At 40.8% G+C, this 19585-nt stretch overlaps 4 non-coding genes across 4 annotated transcripts; all 4 read right to left on the reverse strand.

Moving 5' to 3' along the window:
* Positions 1-7154: 7154 nt before the first annotated feature.
* On the reverse strand, positions 7155-7318 carry LOC135021470 (U1 spliceosomal RNA). Its single transcript, XR_010218720.1, has one exon. It is a non-coding gene; the product is annotated as a U1 spliceosomal RNA (small nuclear RNA).
* Positions 7319-7468: 150 nt separating this feature from the next.
* On the reverse strand, positions 7469-7632 carry LOC135021422 (U1 spliceosomal RNA). Its single transcript, XR_010218673.1, has one exon. It is a non-coding gene; the product is annotated as a U1 spliceosomal RNA (small nuclear RNA).
* A 674-nt stretch (positions 7633-8306) lies between these two features.
* On the reverse strand, positions 8307-8469 carry LOC135021548 (U1 spliceosomal RNA). Its single transcript, XR_010218781.1, has one exon. It is a non-coding gene; the product is annotated as a U1 spliceosomal RNA (small nuclear RNA).
* A 152-nt stretch (positions 8470-8621) lies between these two features.
* Positions 8622-8785, reverse strand: LOC135021658 (U1 spliceosomal RNA). The gene has a single exon (XR_010218880.1). It is a non-coding gene; the product is annotated as a U1 spliceosomal RNA (small nuclear RNA).
* Between the last annotated feature and the right edge of the window lie 10800 nt (positions 8786-19585).

Genomic DNA, 19585 nt, shown 5'->3' on the forward strand with positions numbered 1-19585 from the left:
TGCAACAATTGATAAAAACACCTGATAACTGCTCTGCGGAGTCTTATTTTGTGTCTACTTCTTATCTACATTTAATTCCGTACCTCTAATCAAGGCATTTTTAAATGCTGGCGGCTGCCAGGACGTGAGGCCTACCTAGACTTTAGATCTGAATTTGAATGTACTTGTGAACTAACTTAATTTCCTACTTCTAAATTCATTCCTAAATTCACTACTTACATGAATCCTGTAGTTGGGCATTTTGGGACTTCGATTGTGGGCATTGTTTTGTGTCCAGACCAGCAGCAGGTGGTGTGCATTTGCTGGAAAGGCATCAAAGACCTCCGATATGCTGCATCTCCTGATGTGTGTCTCCCTCAAGTGGCTGTCAGCAAATGCCTGCTAGACACCTCATTCCAAGCTGATTGTGACATCACGGAACATGCATCATAGAACAGGCATGCTAAAACATGGGTCTTCAACCTGCGACCCTCCAGCTGCTGTGGAACTACACATCCCAGCATGCCCTGCCTCAGTTTTAGCATACCTTATAGCAAAACTGTGGCAGGGCGTGCTGGGATGTGTAGTTTCACAGCAGCTGGAGGGCCACAGGATGAAGACCCATGTGCTAGAGCCAAGCCGCAGGTACATTGAATGCTAGCAAGCTGAATATTTAAATCCTTTTTGTTCCGCAGCATTCCAATGCGGAAGATTCCATGGAACCAGAGATCCTTCCATTGAGAAGGACATGCTGCCTGGATGACTACACTGTGCAAATTAAATCACGGAGCCAGTTGGTTTGTGGGTGGCTCTGGTGACTGGGTGGTTGGGTGGGTGGTGTGTCGGAGGTGGAGCACATGCAAATGATTGTGTATCATCCAGCTAGTGAGAGTGAAAACTCATGCAGGAGTGTGCCTGCTTGTCAGTGGGTTATGCACCTTGCCAGACGTTAAATCTACATAGAGCAGCTGGAGGGGACAAGAGCATGTTTGCAAAATATAGATAGAAGAGCATATATGCTGGCGCATTCTCCATGATTGTGTCAGCTTATGTTTTGGTGCACTGCACTTTCCTCCACTAAGTTTTAGCCATTTTTGTTAAGCTCAAGTGTAGTTGCTTCTCGGCCTTTTGGCTGTGATCTTGTATTGTGGTTGAAGGGTCTGCTGGAGGGAGGGATTGCTTTCTTCATTGGCGAAAGACCAAAGATATTCCAGGATGGAAGGCTTGGGAACACTATCTGTTTTTCAGTTGTGGAAGAGCACAGAGGTCGGATTGGACTACATTCTATAGTAAAGGATGTCTTTCTATTTATTAAACCTCCCCTTATATGTGTCAGTCTTTCAATAAAGCTTCGGGCTTGTGATTCCCTCACCCTCTTACACTCCACACCCATAGCCTTATTAACTGTTGTATTATTGTACAGTTTAAATGTATAGTGCAGTTCATGATTTATAGTGTAGGCTGGCCTGTGCTGTAGTTCTTGAACTGTACTATACCATCAGCATTTCTATTGTGTTTTGGCTGTGCCGCAACGCGGTACTTATGTGTGTAATGTTTATGTATGTTTTTTTGCTTCTTTATGTGCATCGGTCCTACAAGTAATGAAAGCTCTTCTCCCATCTCCCTTTTCTGAAAAGCCATTTAATATATGGTTCCCAGATAGGGGACATATCAGATATTGCCTTTCAAAAGCATCAAATATCATACCACTTTTATTGCCATCAAAGATAAACATTGATTGTTTTCAGATATTGGCTTGAAAAAGCAGTCTTTATTGACATAAAAAAAAAACATACATAAACATTGCACACATAAATACAGTGTTGCAGCACAGCCAAAACACAATACAAATGCTGACGGTATAGTACAGTTCAAGAACTACAGCACAGGCCAGTCTACACTATAAATCATGAACTGCACTATACATTTAAAGTATACAATAATACAACAGTTAATAAGGCTATGGGTGTGGAGTGTAAGAGGGTGAGGGATTCACAAAACCGAAGCTTTATTGTAACACAGACACATATAAGGGGAGGGTCAATAAATAGAAAGATATCCTTTACTATAGAATGTAGTCCAATCCGACCTCTGTGCTCTTCCACAACTGAAAAACAGATAGTGTTCCCAAGCCTTCCATCCTGGAATATCTTTGGTCTTTCGCCAATGAAGAAAACAATCCCTCCCTCCAGCAGACCCTTCAACCACGATACAAGATCACAGCCAAAAGGCCGAGAAGCAACTACACTTGAGCTTAACAAAAATGGCTAAAACTTAGTGGAGGAAAGTGCAGTGCACCAAAACATAAGCTGACACAATCATGGAGAATGCGCCAGCATATATGCTCTTCTATCTATATTTTGCAAACCTGCTCTTGTCCCCTCCAGCTGCTCTATGTAGATTTAACGTCTGGCAAGGTGCATAACCCACTGACAAGCAGGAACACTCCTGCATGAGTTTTCTCTCTCACTAGCTGGATGATACACAATCATTTGCATGCGCTCCACTTCCGACACACCACCCACCCAACCACCCAGTCACCAGAGCCACCCACAAGCCAACTGGCTCCGTGATTTAATTTGCACAGTGTAGTCATCCAGGCAGCATGTCCTTCTCAATGGAAGGATCTCTGGTTCCATGGAATCTTCCGCATTGGAATGCTGCGGAACAAAAAGGATTTAAATATTCAGCTTGCTAGCATTCAATGTACCTGCGGCTTGGCTCTAGCACATGGGTCTTCATCCTGTGGCCCTCCAGCTGCTGTGAAACTACACATCCCAGCATGCCCTGCCACAGTTTTGCTATTAAGGTATGCTAAAACTGAGGCAGGGCATGCTGGGATGTGTAGTTCCACAGCAGCTGGAGGGTCGCAGGTTGAAGACCCATGTTTTAGCATGCCTGTTCTATGATGCATGTTCCATGATGTCACAATCAGCTTGGAATGGGGTGTCTAGCAGGCATTTGCTGACAGCCACTTGAGGGAGACACACATCAGGAGATGCAGCATATCGGAGGTCTTCGATGCCTTTCCAGCAAATGCACACCACCTGCTGCTGGTCTGGACACAAAACAATGCCCACAATCGAAGTCCCAAAATGCCCAACTACAGGATTCATGTAAGTAGTGAATTTAGGAATGAATTTAGAAGTAGGAAATTAAGTTAGTTCACAAGTACATTCAAATTCAGATCTAAAGACTAAACACAAAACACAAAATAAGACTCCACAGAGCAATTATCAGGTGTCTTTATTAATTGTTGCATTTAAAAAATCAAGCAATTAGGGAGCACAATGTTGCGACAATGTAACCCTATTTGCAAAATAGTACTAAATAAGTTTGTCGATGTAAGACATTTGCAAAGGCGCAAACAAAACACGCTGGAAAATGCAACTGAATCTGTTTTTGGAGGTTAGAAAAGATGCAGGATCAAGTAGCTCCATGGGTAGGGTGTTTGATTAGAATTCAACAGGTTATAGGTTTGAATCCTGGGTATGATAGTTTGAGGTGTTATTTAATAAAGCATGTTTATATATTAGTCACACATGGCTTACTTGTACAAATGGCATGTCACCAGTTAGTGCTGACTGCTGATATGCCATTTGCACTAAAACAAATTAAAATGGTAAAAGTTATTGTACTTTAAGTAAAAATAAAAGCTAAAATATCAATCCCAGTTTTGGATTACTTTAATGAACAAAAAAAAAATGCATATAGCAAAGGATAGTTTCAATCTGCCTACCTCTGGGTTATGGACCCAGCATGCTTCCATTACAGTACTCTGCTGCACATGTAAGTGCAAGAGATCCTGAAGCACTCACTCATCATGGGAAAGTACCAATGTGTTTCTTCATTGGTTGATGGAAGAAACATCTTACAAAAACTCTCCACATTATTGACTTTTTAAAATGTTTCTAGGAATCGTTCTAGATGAATGCTTATTAGCCTTTGTCAGTATGGACTTTTACAAAGTGTTGCTGTGGCGCAATCAGTTACTGTGTAAGGCTATTAACCAAAAGGTTGGTGGTTCAATCCCACCCAGGGACGTAATTGACCTTGTTATCAGATTTTGGTGATCTTTATGTAGACAAGTGAAAATTTCAAACCCCCTCTTATGGTGTAGGGTACCTGGCCTTCTCTGATGTAATCAGAGTTAGATTTGATTCAGTGATTTTATAAAAACAGCTAGGAAGCACAATTTAGCAGTGGGTTGCAGAGAAAAAGAAATATGCTGGCAAAAAAATCCAATTGAGTGATTAAACAGCTTTTCATTTTCTGGCTTTATTTTTATGCTAACAAATTTGTTCTCTGAAAAGTGTCCACAAAGCCAAGTTTCTGATTAACACATTTGTAGGGATGGTTTTTAACCTATTACTAAATTAAACTTGCTTCATTGGAAAGGCAGCAAGATGCATCCTCATTTCAATATCTACTGAAATAATACAGGTTGACACCAGGAAACATTAACGCCACTGCATCCTTTGTGCTTTCTCATGTGGAAGTCTGTTTAATGTGAAAACAAGGTGATATCTAATTAGCACACAGGTAAGGAATTAAGAAAATCTTTATTTAAGGGTGAAGATGTTTCTCACAAAATCGTTGCCCCAATGCATCATTGAAATTCAAGCTGGAAAGATGATTTTAATATATCACTTGTACATTTTGTATTGCTCTTCTGGTGACAATGTAGTTTGTTTTTGTCAATTACCATTTTAATAATCGGGTAAAGAAAATTAAGTGGATTTTTGAAAGAAAACAATACTGTCAATATACTATTAAAACAAATGAAAATGGTAAAAGTTATTGTACTTTAAGTAAAAATAAAAGAGCAAAATTATCAATCCCAGTTTTGGATTACTTTAATTAACAAAAAAAAAACGCATATAGCAGAGGATAGTTTCAATCTGCCTACCTCTGGGCTATGGACCCAGCATGCTTCCATTACAGTACTCTGCTGCACATGTAATTGCAAGAGATCCTGAAGCACTCACTCATCATGGGAAAGTACCAATGTGTTTCTTCATTGGTTGATGGAAGAAACATCTTACAAAAACTCTCCAGATTATTGACTATTTAAAGTTTTTCTAGGAAACGTTCTAGATGAATGCTTATTAGCCTTTGTCAGTATGTACTTTTGCAAAGTGTCGCTGTGGCGCAATCAGTTAGTGTGTACAGCTATTAACCAAAAGGTTGGTGGTTCAATCCCACCCAGGGATGTAATTGACCTTGTTATCAGATTTTGGTGATCTTTAAGTAGACAAGTCAAAATTTCAAAAACCCCTGTTATGGTGTAGGGTACCTGGCCTTCTCTGATGTAATCAGAGTTAGATTTGATTCAGTGATTTTATAAAAACAGCTAGGAAGCACAATTTAGCAGTGGTTTGCAGAGAAAAAGAAATATGCTGGCAAAAAAATCAAATTGAGTGATTAAACAGCTCTTCATTTTCTGGCTTTATTTTTATGCTAACAAATTTGTTCTCTGAAAAGTGTCCACAAAGCCAAGTATCTGATTAACATCTTTGTAGGGATGGTTTTTCACCTATTACTAAATTAAACTTGCTTCATTGGAAAGGCAGCAAGATGCATCCTCATTTCAATATCTACTGAAATAATACAGGTTGACACCAGGAAACATTAACGCCACTGCATCCTTGCTGCTTTCTCATGTGGAAGTCTGTTTAATGTGAAAACAAGGTGATATCTAATTAGCACACAGGTAAGGAATTAAGAAAATCTTTATTTAAGGGTGAAGATGTTTCTCACAAAATCGTTGCCCCAATGCATCATTGAAATTCAAGCTGGAAAGATGATTTTAATATATCACTTGTACATTTTGTATTGCTCTTCTGGTGACAATGTAGTTTGTTTTTGTCAATTACCATTTTAATAATAGGGTAAAGAAAATTAAGTGGATTTTTGAAAGAAAACAATACTGTCAATATACTATTAAAACAAATTAAAATGGTAAAAGTTATTGTACTTTAAGTAAAAATAAAAGAGCAAAAATATCAATCCCAGTTTTGGATTACTTTAATTAACAAAAAAAAAAATGCATATAGCAGAGGATAGTTTCAATCTGCCTACCTCTGGGTTAAGGGGCCCAGCATGCTTCCATTGCAGTACTCTGCTGCACATGTAAGTGCAAGAGATCCTGAAGCACTCACTCATCATGGGAAAGTACCAATGCGTTTCTTCATTGGTTGATGGAAGAAACATTTTACAAAAACTCTCCAGATTATTGACTTTTTAAAGTTTTCTAGGAAACGTTCTAGATGAATGCTTATTAACCTTTGTCAGTATGTACTTTTGCAAAGTGTCTCGGTGGTGCAATCGGTTAGTGTGTTTGGTTATTAACCAAAGGGTTGGTGGTTCAATCCCACCCAGGGATGTTATTGACCTTGTCATCAGATTTTGGTGATCTTTAAGTAGACAAGTCAAAATTTCAAACCCCCTCTTATGGTGTAGGGTACCTGGCCTTCTCTGATGTAATCAGAGTTAGATTTGATTAAGTGATTTTATAAAAGAACAGCTAGGAAGCACAACTTAGCAGTGGGTTGCAGAGAAAAAGAAATACGCTTGCAGAAAAATCCAATTGAGTGATTAAACAGCTCTTCATTTTCTGGCTTTATTTTTATGCTAACTAATTTGTTCTCTGAAAAGTGTCCACAAAGCCAAGTATCTGATTAACACCTTTGTAGGGATGGTTTTTCACCTATTACTAAATTAAACTTGCTTCATTGGAAAGGCAGCAAGTGATGTCATCCAAGCAGTGGGTCAAAGTTTGCTTCAACCCTCGTCTGCTTATGAAAAGAGAAAAGGGATATGCAGGGCATGGCGGCCTTTTGCGACGCTTGGATGACCCCTAGTTCGCATTAAACACCCCCACCCTCCTTCGGTGTGGGGCTCATGTTGGCCATGCCCCAGCCCCTGAAGCATTCAAGCTGATTTCTTGCAGCAGCTGGGTACTGTAACAGCTCCAGAGCTGCTCTGTAAGGCAAGTAAAAGGGTGTGGGCCCTGCAGCACTACCTGTAGTTTGCATTGTGCATTGGAAGGCACAAAGTAAGCAGACGGGAGGAGAAGTCAGGATAGTGCACAAGGTTATAGAAGGGAGGGGCTCAAGAAAAGAGAAGTGGAAACAGACAGCATACTAGGCTGGAGAGAGACCTGAGACAAAGAGATCTGAATTATACGAGAGCCGTCCAGGGGAAACACAAATTATGCAGTCAAGTTTCCCACATTTGGGGAAATCGCAAGGGGCAGCACACCCAGAGTGCAATGGGTGAGCCTTGCCCTGGGAGAAGCACCTTCATGATCATAGTATCTCACCTGGCAGGTTAGTAGGAGTTGGGCTAGAGCTGGGGAGGGTCGCTGCTCGGGCACTACCTTTCAAGTGAAGGAGATCCAACTGAGGCAGCACAAGGGAACTCTCAAAAGAAAAACAAGGCTAGAGGAAGATCTGAGACAAAGAAATCTGACTTTACCAGAGCTGACCAGAGGAAAGCACAAACACAGTCCACCACTACCACAAATAATGCAGTCGAGTTTCCCACATTTGGGGAAATCACAGGGGTCAGCATACACAGAATGCAATGAATGAACCTCACCCTGGGAAAACAATCTTCATGACAATAGTATCTCCTATGCAAAATAAGTATGATTTGGGATAGGGCTGGGGAGGGCCGCTGCTCAGGCACATCTCTGTCAAGTAAAGGAGATTCAACTGAGGCAGCACAAGGGAACTCTCATCTGGGGACAACAACTGCAGGGAGAACACATATTTTCAGATGAACATGGGGTGGCAGAAGGCTGCCTAATACTGAAGCACCCCCAAACAACAAACCAAATGCAACAACTAGTGCAAGCATTCCTGGGGGATGGCCTGCAGCAGATGGATTTGAATATGGTGATGTCATCCAAGCAGTGGGTCAAAGTTGGCTTCAACCCTTGTCTGCATATGAAAAGAGAAAAGGAGCGTGCAGGGCATGGAGGCCTTTTGTGGTGCTTGGATGACCCCTAGTTCGCATTAAGCACCCCCACCCTCCTTCGGTGTGGGGCTCATGTTGGCCATTCCCCAGCCCCTGAAGCATTCAAGCTGATTTCTTGCAGCAGCTGGGCACTGTAACAGCTCCAGAGCTGCTCTGTAAAGCAAGTAAAAGGGTGTGGGCCCTGCAGCACTACCCGTAGTTTGCATTGTGCATTGGGAGGCACAAAGTAAGCAGACGGGAGGAGAAGTCAGGATAGTGCACAAGGGTATAGAAGGGAGGGGCTCAAGAAAAAAGAAGTGGAACCAGACAGCAAACTAGGCTGGAGAGAGACCTGAGACAAAGAGATCTGAATTACATGAGAGCCGACCAGGGAAAACTCAAATTATGCAGTCAAGTTTCCCACATTTGGGGAAATCGCAGGGGCAGCACACCCAGAGTGCAATGGGTGAGCCGTGCCCTGGGAGAAGCAACTTCATGATCATAGTATCTCACCTGGCAGGTAAGTAGGAGTTGGGCTAGAGCTGGGGAGGGTCGCTGCTCGGGCACCCCCCTGTCAAGTGAAGGAGATCCAACTGAGGCAGCACAAGGGAACTCTCGAAAGAAGAACAAGGCTAGAGGAAGATCTGAGACAAAGAAATCTGAATTTTACCAGAGCTGACCAGAGGAAAGCACAAATACAGTCCCCCACTACCACAAATAATGCAGTCGAGTTTCCCACATTTGGGGAAATCACAGGGGTCAGCATACCCAGAATGCAATGAATGAACCTAACCCTGGGAGAACAATCTTCATGACCATGGTATCTCCTATGCAAAATAAGTATGATTTGGGATAGGGCTGGGGAGGGCCGTTGCTCAGGCACATCTCTGTCAAGTAAGTTGCATTTGATTTGTTGTTTGGGGGTGCTTCAGTATTAGGCAGCCTTCTGCCCTACCATGTTCATCTGAAAATATGTGTTCTCCCTGCAGTTGTTGTCCCCAGATGAGAGTTCCCTTGTGCTGCCTCAGTTGAATCTCCTTTTGGAGAAGACCTCAATAAGATTGTAGCTGATCTGGCTACTGCTAAAACAGCTTGCCTACCTAGTATGACTCCTACCACGCAGAAGGCTAAAAGTACTTTTCTTGGCCCTTTCATCCTCCAGGTAAAGCGTACCCAAGGTCAGGCATACCCAAAGCAAGCTCATGTTTCCAGACCTGCCAAGCCCAGACTGAAGCAATCCTGGGCTGCCCATCAGCCTGCTTCCAAAACGGACAAGCCTGCCGCATGACGGTGCAGGCCTCCCTCTGGGGGATCCCAGGGTGGGGGGCCCGACTTCTAGGTTTGGCAAAGAAAGGTATAATTCTAAGCTAGAGAATTCTGTTTGGAGCTCACCTTGTACTTTGTGAAGAAATAATCAGCATTGTGGCTGAGCAGATACATGTAGTGTGTGGCTGCAAACTGCATGGATCTGCTGCGTTGTAATGCTGATTCTTTTTTTTTGCAAAGTACCAATAGCTTCATATAATGTTCACAATTTTTATGCAGGATCAAATAGCTCAATAGGTAGGGTGTTTGATTAGAATTCAACAGGTTATAGGTTTGAATCCTGGGTATGGTAGTTTGAGATGTGTTATTTAATAAAGTATGTTGTTCTGACTGCCGGCATCCTATCACCTGGGATATCATACTAAATAAATGGAGTTGATCAAATTTTTTTTTTTTTTTTTAACTAGGGACAATTTCCAGATACTTCCCTTTATAACTGAGATTGCCCCCTGGAACTTCACATCAGTTGACAACTATGCATGAGTGGGCAGTGCTTGCCCTGGATCTGTCCACCCATTTATGTGCCGCCATAAAATAAAGCATGACTAACAGTTATCCTGGGCGTACACTACACAATTATCTGTCAGGCTATCTATCCAGTCTGGATGGTTGGAATGAAAATCTGGTAATGTATAGGAGCAAATGTCAATTAACCATTTGCTCCCAAACACTAGAAAAGTGGTCAAAAATGGTCATTACACAAATTGGTTAAACCCAAAATTTAACCAATTTGTTTAGGGGACCATTTTTGTCCATTTTTTAGTGTTTGAGAGTAAATCGTTGATGGTCATTTGCTCACATAGATAACCGGATTTCTATTCCAACCAGCCAGTGTTGGAGAGATGGTCTGCCAGATTACATAATGCATACCAGAGCCATAACTAGACTTTTTGGTGCCCTGTGACAGAGAATTATATGCCCTCCCCCCCATTTTTGCAATATGGACAAAAGGCGCATGCCTTGTGGGGAAGGGGCATAACAAGATTGGTCTCAGAGAAAGCACATGAGATATGAAGATATATCTAGTATACTTGACACTCAATGGTTTGTGGTATTGCAGGGGTGCCCTCCTTAAATGCATATACAGTCACACATGGCATGTTTGTGTAAATGGCATATCAGCAGTCAGCACTAACTGGTGACATGCCATTTGTACAAGTAAGCCATGTGTGACTAATATATAAACATACTTTATTAAATAACACCTCAAACTATCATACCCAGGATTCAAACCTAAAACCTGTTAAATTCTAATCAAACACCCTACCCATTGAGCTACTTGATCCTGCATCTATTCTAACCTCCAAAAACAGATTCAGTTGCATTTTCCAGCGTGTTTTGTTTGCGCCTTTGCAAATGTCTTACATCGACAAACTTATTTAGTACTATTTTGCAAATAGGGTTACATTGTCGCAACATTGTGTTCCCTAATTGCTTGATTTTTTAAATGCAAAAATTGATAAAGACACCTGATAATTGCTCTGTGGAGTCTTCTTTTGTGTCTACTTCTTATCTACATTTAATTCCCTACCTATAATCAAGGCATTTTTAAATGCTGGGTGCTGCCAGGACGTGAGGCCTACCTAGTCTTTAGATCTGAATTTGAATGTACTTGTGAACTAACTTAATTTCCTACTTCTAAATTCATTCCTAAATTCACTACTTACATTAATCCTGTAGTTGGGCATTTTGAGCCTTCAATTGTGGGCATTGTTTTGTGTCCAGACCAGCAGCTGGTGGTGTGCATTTGCTGGAAAGGCATCGAAGACCTCCGATATGCTGCATCCCCTGATGTGTGTCTGCCTCAAGTGGCTGTCAGCAAATGCATGCTAGACACCCCATTCCAAGCTGATTGTGACATCACGGAACATGCATCATAGAACAGGCATGCTAGAACATGGGTCTTCAACCTGCGACCCTCCAGCTGCTGTGGAACTACATATCCCAGCATGCCCTGCCTCAGTTTTAGCATACCTTAAAAGCAAAACTGTGGCAGGGCATGCTGGGATGTGTAGTTTCACAGCAGCTGGAGGGCCACAGGATGAAGACCCATGTGCTAGAACCAAACCGCAGGTACATTGAATGCTAGCAAGCTGAATGTTTAAATCCTTTTTGTTCCGCAGCATTCCAATGCGGAAGATTCCATGGAACCAGAGATTATTCCATTGAGAAGGACATGCTGCCTGGATGACTGCACTGTGCAAATTAAATCACGGAGCCAGTTGGCTTGTGGGTGGCTCTGGTGACTGGGTGGTTGGGTGGGCGGTGTGTCGGAGGTGGAGCACATGCAAATGAATGTGTATCATCCAGCTAGTGAGAGAGAAAACTCATGTAGGAGTGTGCCTGCTTGTCAGTGAGTTATGCACCTTGCCAGACGTCAAATCTACATGGAGCAACTGGAGGGGACAAGAGCAGGTTTGGAAAATATAGACAGAAGAGCATATATGCTGGCGCATTCTCCATGATTGTGTCAGCTTATGTTTTGGTGCACTGCACTTTCCTCCACTAAGTTTTAGCCATTTTGTTTAAACGCAAGTGTAGTTGCTTCTCGCTCTTTTGGCTGTGATATTGTATTGTGGTTGAAGAGTCTGCTGGAGGGATTGTTTTCTTCATTGGCGAGAGACTGAAGATATTCCAGGATGGAAGGCTTGGGAACACTATCCGTTTTTCAGTTGTGGAAGAGTTGAAAGACCGGATTGGACTACATTCTATAGTAAAGGGTATCTTTGTATTTATTAATCCTCCCTTTATATGTGTCTGTCTTTCAATAAAGCTTTGGGCTTGTGATTCCGTCACCCTCTTACACTCCACACCCATAGCCTTATTAACTATTGTATTGTTTAAATGTATAGTGCAGTTCATGATTTATAGTGTAGGCTGACCTGTGCTGTAGTTCTTGAACTGTACTATACCGACAGCATTTGTATTGTGTTTTGGCTGTGCTGCAACACAGTACTTATGTGTGTAATGTTTATGTATGTTTTTTTGCTTCTTTATGTCAATAAAGACTGCTTTTTCAATCCAATATCTGAAAACAATCAATGTTTATCTTTGATGGCAATAGAAGTGGTATGATATTTGCTGCTTTTGAAAGGCAATATCTGATATGTCCCCTATCTGGGAACCATATATTAAATGGCTTTTCAGAAAAGGGAGATGGGAGAAGAGCTTTCAGTACTTGTAGGACCGATGCACATTTCCTATTCTAGCCTCCAAAAACAGATTCAGTTGCATTTTCCAGCGTGTTTTGGATGCGCCTTTGCAAATGTCTTACATCGACAAACTTATTTAGTACTATTTTGCAAATAGGGTTACATTGTTGCAACATTGTGTTCCCTAATTGCTTGATTTTTTAAATGCAACAATTGATAAAAACACCTGATAACTGCTCTGCGGAGTCTTATTTTGTGTCTACTTCTTATCTACATTTAATTCCGTACCTCTAATCAAGGCATTTTTAAATGCTGGCGACTGCCAGGACGTGTGGACTAACTAGACTTTAGATCTGAATTTGAATGTACTTGTGAACTAACTTAATTTCCTACTTCTAAATTCATTCCTAAATTCACTACTTACATGAATCCTGTAGTTGGGCATTTTGGGACTTCGATTGTGGGCATTGTTTTGTGTCCAGACCAGCAGCAGGTGGTGTGCATTTGCTGGAAAGGCATCGAAGACCTCCGATATGCTGCATCTCCTGATGTGTGTCTCCCTCAAGTGGCTGTCAGCAAATGCCTGCTAGACACCCCATTCCAAGCTGATTGTGACATCACGGAACATGCATCATAGAACAGGCATGCTAAAACATGGGTCTTCAACCTGCGACCCTCCAGCTGCTGTGGAACTACACATCCCAGCATGCCCTGCCTCAGTTTTAGCATACCTTATAGCAAAACTGTGGCAGGGCATGCTGGGATGTGTAGTTTCACAGCAGCTGGAGGGCCACAGGATGAAGACCCATGTGCTAGAGCCAAGCCGCAGGTACATTGAATGCTAGCAAGCTGAATATTTAAATCCTTTTTGTTCCGCAGCATTCCAATGCGGAAGATTCCATGGAACCAGAGATCCTTCCATTGAGAAGGACATGCTGCCTGGATGACTACACTGTGCAAATTAAATCACGGAGCCAGTTGGTTTGTGGGTGGCTCTGGTGACTGGGTGGTTGGGTGGGTGGTGTGTCGGAGGTGGAGCACATGCAAATGATTGTGTATCATCCAGCTAGTGAGAGTGAAAACTCATGCAGGAGTGTGCCTGCTTGTCAGTGGGTTATGCACCTTGCCAGACGTTAAATCTACATAGAGCAGCTGGAGGGGACAAGAGCTGGTTTGCAAAATATAGATAGAAGAGCATATATGCTGGCGCATTCTCCATGATTGTGTCAGCTTATGTTTTGGTGCACTGCACTTTCCTCCACTAAGTTTTAGCCATTTTTGTTAAGCTCAAGTGTAGTTGCTTCTCGGCCTTTTGGCTGTGATCTTGTATTGTGGTTGAAGGGTCTGCTGGAGGGAGGGATTGCTTTCTTCATTGGCGAAAGACCAAAGATATTCCAGGATGGAAGGCTTGGGAACACTATCCGTTTTTCAATTGTGGAAGAGTTGAAAGACCGGATTGGACTACATTCTATAGTAAAGGATGTCTTTCTATTTATTAATCCTCCCCTTATATGTGTCAGTCTTTCAATAAAGCTTCGGGCTTGTGATTCCCTCACCCTCTTACACTCCACACCCATAGCCTTATTAACTGTTGTATTATTGTACAGTTTAAATGTATAGTGCAGTTCATGATTTATAGTGTAGGCTGGCCTGTGCTGTAGTTCTTGAACTGTACTATACCGTCAGCATTTCTATTGTGTTTTGGCATTGCCGCAACGCGGTACTTATGTGTGTAATGTTTATGTATGTTTTTTTGCTTCTTTATGTGCATCGGTCCTACAAGTACTGAAAGCTCTTCTCCCATCTCCCTTTTCTGAAAAGCCATTTAATATATGGTTCCCAGATAGGGGACATATCAGATATTGCCTTTCAAAAGCATCAAATATCATACCACTTTTATTGCCATCAAAGATAAACATTGATTGTTTTCAGATATTGGCTTGAAAAAGCAGTTTTTATTGACATTAAAAAACATACATAAACATTACACACATAAGTACAGTGTTGCAGCACAGCCAAAACACAATACAAATGCTGACGGTATAGTACAGTTCCAGAACTACAGCACAGGCCAGCCTACACTATAAATCATGAACTGCACTATACATTTAAACTATACAATAATACAACAGTTAATAAGGCTATGGGTGTGGAGTGTAAGAGGGTGAGGGATTCACAAAACCGAAGCTTTATTGTAACACAGACACATATAAGGGGAGGGTCAATAAATAGAAAGATATCCTTTACTATAGAATGTAGTCCAATCCGACCTCTGTGCTCTTCCACAACTGAAAAACAGATAGTGTTCCCAAGCCTTCCATCCTGGAATATCTTTGGTCTTTCGCCAATGAAGAAAACAATCCCTCCCTCCAGCAGACCCTTCAACCACGATACAAGATCACAGCCAAAAGGCCGAGAAGCAACTACACTTGAGCTTAACAAAAATGGCTAAAACTTAGTGGAGGAAAGTGCAGTGCACCAAAACATAAGCTGACACAATCATGGAGAATGCGCCAGCATATATGCTCTTCTATCTATATTTTGCAAACCTGCTCTTGTCCCCTCCAGCTGCTCTATGTAGATTTAACGTCTGGCAAGGTGCATAACCCACTGACAAGCAGGCACACTCCTGCATGAGTTTTCTCTCTCACTAGCTGGATGATACACAATCATTTGCATGCGCTCCACTTCCGACACACCACCCACCCAACCACCCAGTCACCAGAGCCACCCACAAGCCAACTGGCTCCGTGATTTAATTTGCACAGTGTAGTCATCCAGGCAGCATGTCCTTCTCAATGGAAGGATCTCTGGTTCCATGGAATCTTCCGCATTGGAATGCTGCGGAACAAAAAGGATTTAAATATTCAGCTTGCTAGCATTCAATGTACCTGCGGCTTGGCTCTAGCACATGGGTCTTCATCCTGTGGCCCTCCAGCTGCTGTGAAACTACACATCCCAGCATGCCCTGCCACAGTTTTGCTATTAAGGTATGCTAAAACTGAGGCAGGGCATGCTGGGATGTGTAGTTCCACAGCAGCTGGAGGGTCGCAGGTTGAAGACCCATGTTTTAGCATGCCTGTTCTATGATGCATGTTCCATGATGTCACAATCAGCTTGGAATGGGGTGTCTAGCAGGCATTTGCTGACAGCCACTTGAGGGAGACACACATCAGGAGATGCAGCATATCGGAGGTCTTCGATGCCTTTCCAGCAAATGCACACCACCTGCTGCTGGTCTGGACACAAAACAATGCCCACAATCGAAGTCCCAAAATGCCCAACTACAGGATTCATGTAAGTAGTGAATTTAGGAATGAATTTAGAAGTAGGAAATTAAGTTAGTTCACAAGTACATTCAAATTCAGATCTAAAGACTAAACACAAAACACAAAATAAGACTCCACAGAGCAATTATCAGGTGTCTTTATCAATTGTTGCATTTAAAAAATCAAGCAATTAGGGAACACAATGTTGCGACAATGTAACCCTATTTGCAAAATAGTACTAAATAAGTTTGTCGATGTAAGACATTTGCAAAGGCGCAAACAAAACACGCTGGAAAATGCAACTGAATCTGTTTTTGGAGGTTAGAAAAGATGCAGGATCAAGTAGCTCCATGGGTAGGGTGTTTGATTAGAATTCAACAGGTTATAGGTTTGAATCCAGGGTATGATAGTTTGAGGTGTTATTTAATAAAGTATGTTTATATATTAGTCACACATGGCTTACTTGTACAAATGGCATGTCACCAGTTAGTGCTGACTGCTGATATGCCTTTTGCACTAAAACAAATTAAAATGGTAAAAGTTATTGTACTTTAAGTAAAAATAAAAGCTAAAATATCAATCCCAGTTTTGGATTACTTTAATGAACAAAAAAAAAAATGCATATAGCAAAGGATAGTTTCAATCTGCCTACCTCTGGGTTATGGGCCCAGCATGCTTCCATTGCAGTACTCTGCTGCACATGTAAGTGCAAGAGATCCTGAAGCACTCACTCATCATGCGAAAGTACCAATGTGTTTCTTCATTGGTTGCTGGAAGAAACATCTTACAAAAACTCTCCAGATTATTGACTTTTTAAAGTTTTTCTAGGAAACGTTCTAGATGAATGCTTATTAATCTTTGTCAGTATGGACTTTTTGCAAAGTGTCTCTGTGGCGCAATCGGTTAGTGTGTTCAGCTATTAATCAAAAGGTTGGTGGTTCAATCCCACCCAGGGACGTAATTGACCTTGTAATCAGATTTTGGTGATATTTAAGTAGACAAGTCAAAATTGCAAACCCCATCTTATGGTGTAGGGTACCTGGCCTTCTCTGATGTAATCAGAGTTAGATTTGATTAAGTGATTTTATAAAAAAAACAGCTAGGAAGCACAATTTAGCAGTGGGTTGCAGAGAAAAAGAAAAATGCTGGCAGAAAAATCCAATTGAGTGATTAAACAGCTCTTCATTTTCTGGGTTTATTTTTATGATAACAAATTTGTTCTCTGAAAAGTGTCCACAAAGCCAAGTATCTGATTAACATCTTTGTAGGGATGTTTTTTCACCTATTACTAAATTAAACTTGCTTCATTGGAAAGGCAGCAAGATGCATCCTCATTTCAATATCTACGGAAATAATACAGGTTGACACCAGGAAACATTAACGCCACTGCATCTTTGCTGTTTTCTCATGTGGAAGTCTGTTTAATGTGAAAACAAGGTGATATCTAATTAGCACACAGGTAAGGAATTAAGAAAATCTTTATTTAAGGGTGAAGATGTTTCTCACAAAATCGTTGCCCCAATGCATCATTGAAATTCAAGCTGGAAAGATGATTTTAATATATCACTTGTACATTTTGTATTGCTCTTCTGGTGACAATGTAGTTTGTTTTTGTCAATTACCATTTTAATAATCGGGTAAAGAAAATTAATTGGATTTTTGAAAGAAAACAATACTGTCAATATACTATTAAAACAAATTAAAATGGTAAAAGTTATTGTACTTTAAGTAAAAATAAAAGAGCAAAAATATCAATCCCAGTTTTGGATTAATTTAATTAACAAAACAAAATGCATATAGCAGAGGATAGTTTCAATCTGCCTACCTCTGGGTTATGGACCCAGCATGCTTCCATTACAGTACTCTGCTGCACATGTAAGTGCAAGAGATCCTGAAGCACTCACTCGTCATGGGAAAGTACCAATGTGTTTCTTCATTGGTTGATGGAAGAAACATCTTACAAAAACTCTCCACATTATTGACTTTTTAAAATGTTTCTAGGAATCGTTCTAGATGAATGCTTATTAGCCTTTGTCAGTATATAGTTTTGCAAAGTGTCGCTGTGGCGCAATCAGTTAGTGTGTAAGGCTATTAACCAAAAGGTTGGTGGTTCAATCCCACCCAGGGACTTAATTGACCTTGTGATCAGATTTTGGTGATCTTTAAGTAGACAAGTCAAAATTTCAAACCCCCTGTTATGGTGTAGGGTACCTGGCCTTCTCTGATGTAATCAGAGTTAGATTTGATTCAGTGATTTTATAAAAACAGCTAGGAAGCACAATTTAGCAGTGGGTTGCAGAGAAAAAGAAATATGCTGGCAGAAAAATCCAATTGAGTGATTAAACAGCTCTTCATTTTCTGGCTTTATTTTTATGCTAACTAATTTGTTCTCTGAAAAGTGTCCACAAAGCCAAGTATCTGATTAACATATTTGTAGTGATGGTTTTTCACCTATTACTAAATTAAACTTGCTTCATTGGAAAGGCAGCAAGATGCATCCTCATTTCAATATCTACTGAAATAATACAGGTTGACACCAGGAAACATTAACGCCACTGCATCCTTGCTGCTTTCTCATGTGGAAGTCTGTTTAATGTGAAAACAAGGTGATATCTAATTAGCACACAGGTAAGGAATTAAGAAAATCTTTATTTAAGGGTGAAGATGTTTCTCACAAAATCGTTGCCCCAATGCATCATTGAAATTCAAGCTGGAAAGATGATTTTAATATATCACTTGTACATTTTGTATTGCTCTTCTGGTGACAATGTAGTTTGTTTTTGTCAATTACCATTTTAATAATCGGGTAAAGAAAATTAATTGGATTTTTGAAAGAAAACAATACTGTCAATATACTATTAAAAAAAATTAAAATGGTAAAAGTTATTGTACTTTAAGTAAAAATAAAAGCTAAAATATCAATCCCAGTTTTGGATTACTTTAATGAACAAAAAAAAATGCATATAGCAAAGGATAGTTTCAATCTGCCTACCTCTGGGTTATGGGCCCAGCATGCTTCCAGTGCAGTACTCTGCTGCACATGTAAGTGCAAGAGATCCTGAAGCACTCACTCATCATGCGAAAGTACCAATGTGTTTCTTCATTGGTTGCTGGAAGAAACATCTTACAAAAACTCTCCAGATTATTGACTTTTTAAAGTTTTTCTAGGAAACGTTCTAGATGAATGCTTATTAGTCTTTGTCAGTATGCACTTTTTGCAAAGTGTCTCTGTGGCGCAATCGGTTAGTGTGTTCAGCTATTAATCAAAAGGTTGGTGGTTCAATCCCACCCAGGGACGTAATTGACCTTGTGATCAGATTTTGGTGATATTTAAGTAGACAAGTCAAAATTTCGAAAACCCCTGTTATGGTGTAGGGTACCTGGCCTTCTCTGATGTAATCAGAGTTAGATTTGATTCAGTGATTTTATAAAAACAGCTAGGAAGCACAATTTAGCAGTGGGTTGCAGAGAAAAAGAAATATGCTGGCAAAAAAATCAAATTGACTGATTAAACAGCTCTTCATTTTCTGGCTTTATTTTTATGCTAACAAATTTGTTCTCTGAAAAGTGTCCACAAAGCCAAGTATCTGATTAACATCTTTGTAGGGATGGTTTTTCACCTATTACTAAATTAAACTTGCTTCATTGGAAAGGCAGCAAGATGCATCCTCATTTCAATATCTACTGAAATAATACAGGTTGACACCAGGAAACATTAACGCCACTGCATCCTTGCTGCTTTCTCATGTGGAAGTCTGTTTAATGTGAAAACAAGGTGATATCTAATTAGCACACAGGTAAGGAATTAAGAAAATCTTTATTTAAGGGTGAAGATGTTTCTCACAAAATCGTTGCCCCAATGCATCATTGAAATTCAAGCTGGAAAGATGATTTTAA

This window comes from Pseudophryne corroboree, unplaced genomic scaffold (genome assembly GCF_028390025.1).
Source record: "Pseudophryne corroboree isolate aPseCor3 unplaced genomic scaffold, aPseCor3.hap2 scaffold_370, whole genome shotgun sequence".
Lineage (NCBI taxonomy): Eukaryota > Metazoa > Chordata > Amphibia > Anura > Myobatrachidae > Pseudophryne > Pseudophryne corroboree.